This window comes from Mus caroli, unplaced genomic scaffold (assembly GCF_978045245.1).
Source record: "Mus caroli unplaced genomic scaffold, Mus_caroli_1 scaffold_2, whole genome shotgun sequence".
NCBI classification, from domain to species: Eukaryota; Metazoa; Chordata; class Mammalia; order Rodentia; family Muridae; genus Mus; species Mus caroli.
This window is the reverse complement of record NW_028227257.1, coordinates 52,606,228-52,617,595: the sequence shown is the minus strand read 5'-3', so window position 1 is coordinate 52,617,595 and position 11,368 is coordinate 52,606,228.

Here is an 11,368-nt window from a genome sequence, read left to right as displayed (position 1 = left end):
ACCTTCCTGAACTCATGTCTTTTCCTGTAAAGCAAAGGCTGATGCTTAAATAGCCAGTGGTCCTTCTGTCCTGCCTTTCTGATCCCTCACCCATCTTTCTAGTATTTTCCACTGCACATTCTTGAGGCTGAGAAGTTACAGAGGCAGAAGAAGCTGGTGAACTGGTTGGTGGCGTGGTAGTGGTAGTGAGATGGGGTGTTTTTCCTAGCCCTTCTAGGGCTCACCATAAATAAGAGACTCGAGCTGTTTGTTGACCTGAAGCCACAAAGCTGCTTGGAGTTCAAGATGCTCACAAAGTCAGTCCCCTACCACACAGCAGGGCTTCTGGTTCTTCAGTGTTGTGAGGGCTAAGCTGCCTGCAGTGGGGAGCACTGGCCTAGCCTGTTGAGGTGTCTTGGGTTCCATCCCTGGGAAGGAAAGAGAGAAAGAGGGATGGAGGGGGAAGGAGAGAAAGAGAGAGAGAGAGAGAGAGAGAGAGAGAGAGAGAGAGAGAGAGAGAGAGAGAGAGAGAGAGAGAGAAAGAAATGGTCCTACACTTCCACACTGCCAAGCCATGCTGAGTGTTTCAGGCCAGCCCTTGACAATGGTTGCTGGGCCAAAAAAAAAAAAAAAAAAAGCCAGCAGGCCTGACTGCAGTGTGGTGGCCACTCCTTACAGCTCACCACCACCCAGGGCAGCTCCTATCACTTCAGAAGCTCTAGGCTGTTTTTGCTCAGTGACTACGTATGTCACAGGAGCCTGGGGACAGGAGAAGGAGAGCCTGAGCCAGAAGGAACATCCCTGAGCCAGACGCCCTCCCACCCCTCTCTCTGGGGGATTCAGCTGCCTTTCTTCCCATAATGAAAGGAACCAAGTCCCCAACTCCAGCATCGCAGTAATTGTGTGCTAATAAAAGGCAGTTTAATGGCTGTCTGAGAGGTAGCTCTGGAAAGTAGACAAAGCTCTAACAGCTTTGCTGACTGCCACTGGGGGAGGGGAGGCCTCCCTTCTTCTTCCCCCATGACTCCTCCAGGGAAGAAGGCAGGAGTGGCTTCAGAGGCCAGAAGATCCTCACTGGCTTCTACCAGCCTTGAGATGGGGAAGGGCTATGCTGGCATGTGGCACTTCCAGGGAACAGGTGAAAACAATCAGCCACAGGTCATCTTCTCTGGCTCTTTATGGATACACCAGGCTCTTTTCACCCCAGAGCTCTGAGCCAGCCTTTGAGCTCGCTCCCACCTACACTGCCCAAAGTGCCTGCCCTCATCATTGGGCACGTGTAGGCCTGAGGCCAGGTGACTGGAGAAAGAGCCCCGGCTAGCTGAGTGGTCTCACACCCTGGTGGGTCAGATCTATTTTCTCAGCAGTGATGAGTCCTAGACAGATGTGGGCACAGATGGGAGCTGGCCAGTGGCTATTAGTCTCTCGTGGCCCTGACAGCCAAAGCCCTTTCCAGCTCTAGGAAAACCCAAGGCCACACCCACTTTTAACCCCCACCCCCTACCCCAATCTTTCCTTGGTGTATCTATGGATGGATGAGCCCAGGCTTGTGAAGACCTGTTCCCAGACAATGTAGGCAAGCATGAACAATGAACAAGTCCTGCTGGCTAGCATGGTAACCCATGAGCTAAGTAGACCTGTGAGTAGACAGGACCACTAGGGATGTGGTGGCTCCAAAGATGAATGGGCCTTGCACTTATTTTTAATCCCACCCTTGGAGGAGGATGGACAGGGAGAGATGAAAATGATGAGAAGACACAGTACAGCCAAGGATCCCACAGTCGGTGGCATTGGGCCTCAGCATCCAAAGGTCAGTGTAGGGTTCCCACAGTCTGTGGAGGGGTTGCAATTTCAGTCCAGAGTGGCAGCCTAATAGAGTGAGGGTGCAGGATGAACAGTGGGCAGCCTCCTTAGGTTCAAGGCCAGCCTCGGCAGCTGCTGTGTTTGGTGGCACAGCAGCTGACCTTCACAATGGAACCCTCACTGCATGCCAGCCCAGGGTACCGCCAAGGTGTCCCGAGAGGCTGAATCCTGCATTCATTCCTGTTTTTCCCTCTCCTTAGACACCACTCAGTTGTATCCCAGTTCCATGACACGACCTGGTGCTGCTCACCTACACAGATGCTGCATGCAACAGAAGGAAAATGGAGGGGGTGTGGCAGATTTCAGGATAAAAATTGCCTGGTGATGGGTTTGGGCACACTCCCCCCACCCCTTTCCCTCTTGTTTGGATGGAGTGGAAGCAGAGCTGGAGGGAAGGAACGGTGTTCTGGTACTTGAAAACTGGGGACCAGTTTACCCACTACAGTCTCAAGGTGCAGATTATTGACCTTGGGGAAGACCTGACCTCCAGCCTGGCTGACTTTTCAGATTCTAGCTGCTGGGCAGCTTTTCTGACCTGGAGACATGCTCCTCATCTGCCCTCCACAGTAACATCCAGAAGCCCTAGCAAGCAGGTACAGGAAATACTAACCAGCAAAGCAGCCACTGTTATCTTAAGCAAAGCACACAGAGGTTAGGTACCTTTCAGTCCTCTTTTGATTGATCAATTGATCAATTGATTTATCTATCTATCTATCTATCTATCTATCTATCTATCTATCTATCCACCCATCCACCTACCTACCTATCTACCTACCTATCTGCCTTGGACTCTAATCCAGTGCTTGGCATAAGTTAAGCAAAAATTATGCCACTTACCTATACTGGAGTCTCTAGGAACACATATTAACTACAAGGAGAGAGGGGGGAAAGAGGGAAGCCCACCCTTGCCTGCGACAAACTTGGCTACAGCAGCCACCGCCTCCTCCTGCTTGGGAAGATTTTTTTATCCCAGGAATTATTACGTTTTGACTGCCTTCCTATTTTTTGGGGGGTGGGGTGTGTGTGTAGAGAGTGTTTGTCTCTAAACTGGAAGCCGCAGCAGGACCCGGCAGTGAGGTATTGCAGAGCTGCTTGGGGGCTTGGGGGCTTCTTTTCCTGAGCCCCATTGCTGGGCCTGCTGGCCAGGGGCTTTGGGTCTCTGACATTGTATAACGAGCAAGGGACAGTGGAGAGAAGGAAGAAATGTAAAGGTCATGGGTCTAACTCTTGCTCCAGGGGAAGAGACTGGAGCTAAGTCTAGAGTGATGACAGATGCTCTGAGTGTCTCCCAGGGTGCCTGGACGCACACAGCCAAGACCCCAGGCATCTCCCCAGGATCACTTGATGTGCTTGCAGGCGCTCTGGCAGCTTCTCTGTCCACAAAAGGAGAAACTGCTGCTGGAGGCAGGGCAGTGACGGGGCAAGCCATTTGGAAGGACAGACATAGGAACAAGCCTAAAGGACAAAGCTCTCTGCCTGAGGTTTGAAGGATCTGAGGAATAGTGAGAAACCCTTCCATGATGGCTTGGGGGAGGGAAACATGTCATCTCAGACAAGACATTGAATAATGCACGCCCCTATTATCTTTATTTTAAAACACCAGCTGAAGACATTTCCTTTGGGGACAGGATTTTGTTTGGGGGAGGGAAGGGTTGTGAAGAAGAGATGCATTAATTCTGTCTGGAATACTTTAAACCTTTTTTTTTTTTTTAAATTAACAAAGACATGTTCTTGAGCAATTAAAAAACCTCTCAAAAACCTATTTTAAAAGAACCCCCTTGAGCCTAGCTTCAGCTTCTTCTCCCTCTCCTCTCCATGGCCCACCCTGTTCACAGGCCCAGGCTCCCAGGGGAGGACCCTGGTCTGCAGCTAGGGGGGCCGTTTCCAGGCCCAGGTCCAAAGGACACTCCAAGTCCCAGTCCTTAGGGCTCAATGACCAGGATGTTCATCGGGTCCCATATCCTCCTTCAGAGGACAGGGTGAGCTCAGTGCAACCCTACAGAAATGGATGGCACTCTTGCTGTGATCTCCCATGGGACAACTCTCCATTTGTGGCCATCCATCCCCAGCTCCGGAGTCCCCTAGGCCCTTTCCTCCACTAGTGGACCCTGAGCATAGACTGAGTAGCTGAGCCTTGGCCTAGGGTACAGTGGGATTCCTGGGTCTGTCACCTTCATCCATGGCTTCCTTCTCTTAAGGGGCTTTGCCTGGGGGAGGGGTGGCTGGAGGGTGGCACTGGCCAGGCTCCCACAGTATGCTAGCCTCCCAACCATGCCTGCTATGTTGTCACCCCAGCTCTGGGACAGACCCAGACTCCCCTGCTGAGTTCTGGAGCTCCTCCCTGCCCCAGGCAGCCTGGTGTCTTTCTTTTTGTTAGGGTCTGAGAGATGACAATGGGCTAAATGTGGTGGGGAAAGTGTGGGACACTCACTGAGCACTGACTTCCCCTAGGGCTGGCTTGAAAGGTCTTCTCCTTCCTGCACAGCTGGGGTAGGGACATTGGATGCAGAGAGCTGGAGATGTAGAATCTGGGCTGTCAGTAATGCCATAGTTACCTGGTGTGATGCTGAAGGGACCAGGATGAAGGAGAGGCCCCTCCCCTAAAGAACCTATCGTGAAGAGGGATAACTTGGGAAGTTCCCCAGTGAAGACATTTACAGTAATGAGATGGGTCTTTGGACCCTATCTGAGGGAGCTCACCGCAACCTGAGCGCTGAGTGTTGAAGCTGGACGTTGAAGGATGGTTAGGAGTTTGCCGAGAAGGCCAGGGGGACTCTACAGTTAGTAAAGAAAAAAAGCAAAGCATTTCCTGGAGATGGATCAGAAAACGAGGCTGGGAAAGCAGATGGGTTCCCACTGATGTTGAGACCTATGTCAGGCAACTTTTGCCTATCAGTAAACAAACTGTTCAAGCCAAGTGTGTAAACACAGAAACTGTGTTATCATGCCATATGACAAACAGAGCCAGGGTGCTTCCCGAGCGGGTTAGCCTATCAGCTCAATGGCAGGATGATCAAAAATGATTTCTTCCTTGGGCTTGTCTCCTCATGGTCACAAGATGGCTGCCACATCACCACACAGTGTGCCCGCACGTATCCAAAGTCACTAAAAGGGTATTTTCCCCAGGAAATTCAGCAGCTTTTCTCTGAGATCCCATTCTCTAGGGCTCAGTCACAGCATGATGCCTTAGCCTTGAAGTGGCTCTAGGGAAGCAAGCCCTTGTAATTTTCTCTCTGCTAGAAATCCATAAGGCCAGTACTGTGATTTGGATAGGAAGTGTCCCTGAAAGCTCATGTGTGGATGGTGACTGGGTCATAGGGTTGCTAACTCACCAACAGAAGAATCCATGGATAAGTTCATGGCACAGTTGGGGTCGGGGTGGTGGTGGTTAGAAGGTAGGGCCTAGCTGGAGTAGGTGAGGCACTAGGAGAATGCTTTCCAAAGGCAGTCTGTATTCTTTCTATCTGGCGAGACAGGATCTCTCAATATGTTACTGGTTGAACTGGAACTTGCTATGCAGGCTGGCCTCAAACTCACAGAGATCCACCTGCCTCTGCCTCTGGAGTGCTGGGATTAGAGGTGTGCACCTCCACGCCGAGCCTTGAGCCTCTTCTTTCTTCCTGGCTACCATGTAGTGAGCAGCTTTGCTTGGCCATGCCCTTCCTCCATGATAGAGTGACTCACCATCATAATGGAGGCCTCAGAGCCACAGAGCTGCCTGTCCACACCCTGAGCCATTGGAAACCAGGAGCCCAGACCATGTTTTCCTCTTTTGATTCTTTGGCTCAGGCATCTTGTTACAGTGAGGAGAACTGACCGTGAGCTCCGTGGTTACTCATCTGTTGCTGTGACTGAATACCTGACAGGAAGCAGCTAAATGGAGGGAGGGCTGATTCTGACTACAGTTGGAAGGTGTAGTTCATCCCTACAGGGTGTGTGTAGCTGTAGAAGAATGGGGCAGTTGGCCACATAGCCCCCACGGTCAGGATCAGAGAACTGTTAGGAAGTGAGGCCATGCATGAAGTCTTAAGACCCTCCCCCAGTGTTTCACTTCTTCCAGTAGGTTCCACTTCTTAAAGGTCCCACAACCTTCTTTTTTTTTTTTTTTTTTGGTTTTTCGAGACAGGGTTTCTCTGTGTAGCCCTGGCTGTCCTGGCACTCACTTTGTAGACCAGGCTGGCCTCGAACTCAGAAATCCGCCTGCCTCTGCCTCCCGAGTGCTGGGATTAAAGGCGTGCGCCACCATGCCCGGCTGATTTAAATCTTTTTTTTTTTTTTTCCCCACAACCTTCTAAAACAACACCATACCAAGTGCTCAACACATGAGCCTGAGGGAGGACACTTCACATTAAAACCACAACACACAGCCGGCGAGAAGACAGAACCATACTCCATCTTACTCAGGTAGTGTGAGCCAGATTAGGGAGGAACCCCTAAGCGCTTGGTTCTTAGGAATCTTCAGGACTTGTCACAGACAGTCACCATGTCATCTCCCACGGGGCCCACCAAAGCCTACAGGACTCTGAGTATATCTATTTGTAGGGAAGGAGACTGAAGCCCAGGACAATGAGGCGGCTGCCCAGAGCTTTTGATTCATGGCTTCAGCCACAGGCCGAGCCATGGGCTTTTGTAAACTGCAGACTCTCAGACATGTCAGACTAGAATCCCTCGTGACAAGCCCAAGAGTATGCTTTCAGCAATGTGGTGTTTATGAAGGACAGATCTAGGCTGGTACAGAGATGGGTAGTGAACTGCTTGAGGTCACACAGCTGGCAGAAGGCAGGCAGGAGGAGGTTAGACCTGGCTTCTAGACAGTTCTGGTTGGGAAAGAATTTGGGCACTGGATCTTAGGTTCCCCAGTGGTGTAGGCAGAGGGCCCAGAAGTATGGCCAGAGTGGACAGTACTGAGCAGAGTCTGACAAACCTGGCCTGGGTGTGATACCAACAGAGCCCCCTGACTCTAGACACCTTGTCCCTTTGGGACAAGGTGAGTCACATCCCCCTTGTTGCTTCAGATAGCCATCCCAGCTCAGGATAATTTTATCAGTTCTGTCTGGCACAAGCTGATTGTCTCTTCTGGCCCCTGCTTTGCCCCTAGCTCTGTTCCTGCCTCTTTCCAGGATCCATGCTCCTATGAGTGGCCAGCACATGCAGCTCTCCACAGTCGGTGGAGAGAACATCCATCCAGGAAGGATCCCTAGGCAGAAAACCTGGCGCTGCTCTGCCCCTGCTTTGTGAACTTGGGACAAGACATAGCCTTCCTTGGATTGGAACCTCTGTCTCTGTGAGCTCTACCACCGCCCTTCAGGTGAGAGATCTGGCTATTTATTCATTTGAGAGTCAACAGATCTGCACCAAACACTAACTCTGTGCCAGCTTCTGGGCACCAGGACCACTACAAAGAGCAAAGCCTGCAGCTGTCCTGCTCCACTTCGGAGACCCTGCCAAGAATGATGTCACAGATTCTTCTGGGTCCAGGATGGGTGGGTAGATTGATGTGATTAATTTGAGAGATGGATATAAAGATGGCTGGATAGATGGATGAAAAGAAAGACAGATGGAGGAATGAATGAATGCATGGACGTATGGATGTATGGATTGTGGGTAGATGAATACAGAGGTGGGTGCATGAGTGAGATGGATGGGTTTTGTTGTGGTGATGAAATACCTGACAAAGCAGCATAAGAATTTTTTTTTCTGTGCTCACCGCTTATCTGGGATCTTCCATAGTGGCAGGGAAGGCAGAATGGCAGTGGCTGGCAGCTGTGGTGGTTGGAGTATAAGACAACTTATTGTCTCAGTGGCTACTCAGGAAGTGGCAGGAAACTCTTGCTGGCCCTGGGGCTAACCTGTAAACCAGAGACCCACTTCTTTCAGAGGCATCCAGCCCTTAAGGTGAGAACCAACTGGAAGACATGTGTTTGAGCACATGAGCCTATGGGGGCCATTTCACATCCATAGAAGATGAAGAGATGGAAGTGGAGATGAATAGACAGACAGAGGAATGTCCAGATGGATGAAAAGGAAAGAAGGAAGGAAGGATGGATGGACAGAGAGGGGAGGAAGCCTGAGCCTTTGTCCTGTCACCTGTAGCTACAGATCCCTCACAGAACAGTTAAGGATGATAGGCTGGTTTAGTCTCCATGATGGAGAAGGCAAAGAGTAGTCCTGGGCGAGGGAAAAGAGCCATCCAGGGCTAGGGGTCAATAGTCTGCTGGAGGAGACTTGGTGATGGTCAGACATCAGAGAAGATCCTCAGTGTCGTGCAGTCGTGGGGGTGCAGGAGGTTGTTATGGAGGGCCACAGAGAGGCCAGCACAGAACGGAGGAGGTACTGGGTAGCAAGACAATTGGAGGAGTGGGGAATTTCCTGATTGTGAGGGTCATCTCAAGGCTGACTACAGCAACCCTCTAGTCACCTCACAATGTACTAGGAGCTAAGCCATTTGTAGTGGCAAGAGAGGCCATCCAGCTCTGTGGGTTGGGGTCTCTGGCTCCATCCACAGACCTTTAATGAGGCCCAGAGGTTGGCAGTAGCCTGCTGAAGGTTGGCAAATCCAGCTGCAGCTGGCAACACTTAAAGTTCACTCTCCACACAGCTGCTAAGAGGCCAAGGACAAAAGATGCTGCAGTAGGCGCAGGGCTGGGTGCAGACATCAGTGGCTTTGGGGGGCAAGTATTATCCACAGGTATCCCCGAGTCACCAGCACCCATCCTCTTCCCTGTACTGGCAAGGCTCAGAGAGCTTCCAGTTCTTCACTCTCCCGAGAATCACCTCCCACCTCCCATATGCCTCCCACACTGGGTGATCACTTCTCCTACCTTCCTGATGCACTCCACGAGCGCACAGGCTGATGGGAATGAGGCAGGCAGGAGCTGGTGGTGATGTACCTGTGGGCAGCTCCTCTCTCCTCCGGGGCCATCTAAGTCTTCTCCCATTGCCCAGGGCACTCTCCTCTGTAGAGTAGACTGATTTTTGTGGAGACATCACAAACAAAGCAGTGGTAAGCTTACAGAAGGTTGGGTTTCAAGTACCACAGAAGGCTCCAGGCTCCCAAGGCCTCAGATGTTATCTGAAGTGTCAGAAGGCTCATCTTGCTTTTCGTCTGATCGGGTTCCTTCCCACCCATTATGTACCCACACCCATGTATGTAATGAGCCAGCCCCAAACCCACATCCCATCTCCAGGAGTGCGGTTCTCCAGGTCCTGCTACTGGGCCTTACACACACACACACACACACACACACACACACACACACACACACACACACGCCCACACGGACACCCACCTCCAGTATGAGGAACTCTGAGAGCTGCAGGGGTTCTCATTAGTGTACTGGCCTTAGCTCATTCCGAGGCTGACCCCCTCTGTGAGGGGAGGACAGCCTAGAGCTGCAGAGGCCTCGAGTGCTGTCTTTTGACACTCTGTGGTTATAGATGACATATTTCTCATTCCTGGGCTTCCATCCCCTTTGCAGTGTGTTGGTCGAATGCCCTTTGAGATTCTTGATGGTCCCAACACGGGAAAGTGACATTTTCTGCTGTTTACAGTTGTGTACTTTTGGTCAAGCTGTGACCCTTCCTGAGCCTCAGTTACATCCTGTGTGAATGAATCAGTGGTAGTTCATGAAGACAGTTTTTGTTTTTGTTTTTTATGATACAGAAATCGAATCTAGGATCTCATATATGCTAGGCAATACTGCACCCCTGGACTATAACCCCAGGTGCCTGGCTGTTTCTTTTATGTATATGAGAGAGTGTGTTTGAGCATGAGTGTGTATGTGTGTGTGTGTGAGAGTGTCTGTGTATGTGAGTGTATGTAAGTATATGTGAGTATGTATGTGTATGCATGAGTGTGTGTTAGTGTGTATGTGTGCATATATGTGTGTATGTGTGACTTGAGTTAGTGTGTGTGTGTGTGCATATATGTGTGTATGTGTGATTGTGAGTTAGTGTGTGTGTGTGTGTGCATGACTATGTGTGTGTACATATATGTGAGTGTGTATGTGTGACTGTGAGTTAGTATGTGTGTGCATGAGTATGTGTATGCATATATGTGAGTGTGTATGCGCATGAGTATGAGTATATGTATGTGTGTGCATGTACTGATGGAGACCAGAGGTGGCCTTTGGTTCTCTGGAGTGAGAGCTGGAGCTGTGAGCGGTTGTGAGCCTCTGATAGGGCAGCAAGTTGATTAATCACTGAGCCATCTCTAGCCCCAAGGTTTGGGTTTTGATGAATCCTAGTGGTATTAATCAGCACGGTGTGTTCACACTAGGTGTGTTCACACTAGATTTCTCCTCAGGACCTGCCCAGCAGCCCTGTAAGCTGGTGTCACTTGTACTCCTAGCTTACAGTTTGAGACCTAAAGGCCCAGGGGCAAATGCAGAGGCAAGCCTCACGTCCAGGCCCAGGTCCCGCACTGAACAAGGGGCCTGACTGCCGGGCCTGTCAGAGGACCCAGCTTGTGGGCTTCTTTCCCAGGCTGGGTGTATCCGGGAGGGCAGAGGAGGCGCTGGGGATGCTCTTGACAGCTGTATGTGTAATCAGCACTTCTCCATCACTGCTAATAGCATGTTTAGCTTGCTGACTGCTCTGTTTGCCTGGAGCCTCCCACAGACTCAGAGCTGGAAGATGCTTTGCTGCATAGGGGAAAACCTCTGTAGCAGAGGGGCCTTCCTGTTTCCTGCAACATCCAAGCCAGTGGCTCTCCCCAGGACTCTAGGCCTGGCCCTGGAGCTACGGTGTGGGGGTGGGATAGGGTAGGGGGTGGGATAGGAGGGTGAGTGTTGGTGGTATGTTGCTGCAATTCCTTGCTTCATCTCCCTGGCCCCAGGTAGCTCCCTCGGGCTCTAGGACTGAGGAAATGGCCTCACAACTCATCTATTGCCAGCTGAACATGCCATGGCTCAGGTAGCTTCCTCTTGCATGGTGGACCTTGGAGAGCGGGCAGGCACAGAGCCAACCCATCTATACCTTGTGTCCTGCTTGTCTCCTCAGTCCCTCTGTCACAGGCCTGAGTTCCTGCTTGCCAGGTTAGTAGGAAGTACAGCTCACACTGTGGAAGGCAAGGGAGGGGTCAAATGGACACCCCAGGTGCTCAAGGAACATCCTAAAAATGACCTGCTGAGAGCCCCGTTCTGGAGAGAAGACCCTTGTATTTGTGTGGGTTCTGCTCTTGCCCAGAGCAGATCTCACTGCCTCCCAGGGTTCCCAGCTTCATTCCTGAGCTCAGCTCCTGCCTCAGGAGCCCATGGACTTTTGCTGTGTCATCCTGAGAGTGACTACCAGCTGAGGAAATGTGAACCTCCTAGCAGGCCATAGGGTAACTGGGACTTGGGATGCTGATCTGCTTCAGGGAGGAACTGACCTGTGATTTCCTTTACCTGTTCACTGCCTGTCATACGAGGCTCACCCCTGGACTGGCCCTTCCTCTAGGGTAGGACTCGGTTCTCTCAGGGTCTCGCATGTCCCAGAGGTGGGTGCTGCTATCACCTGTGACCCAAGATGCTGTCATGAGCATGTG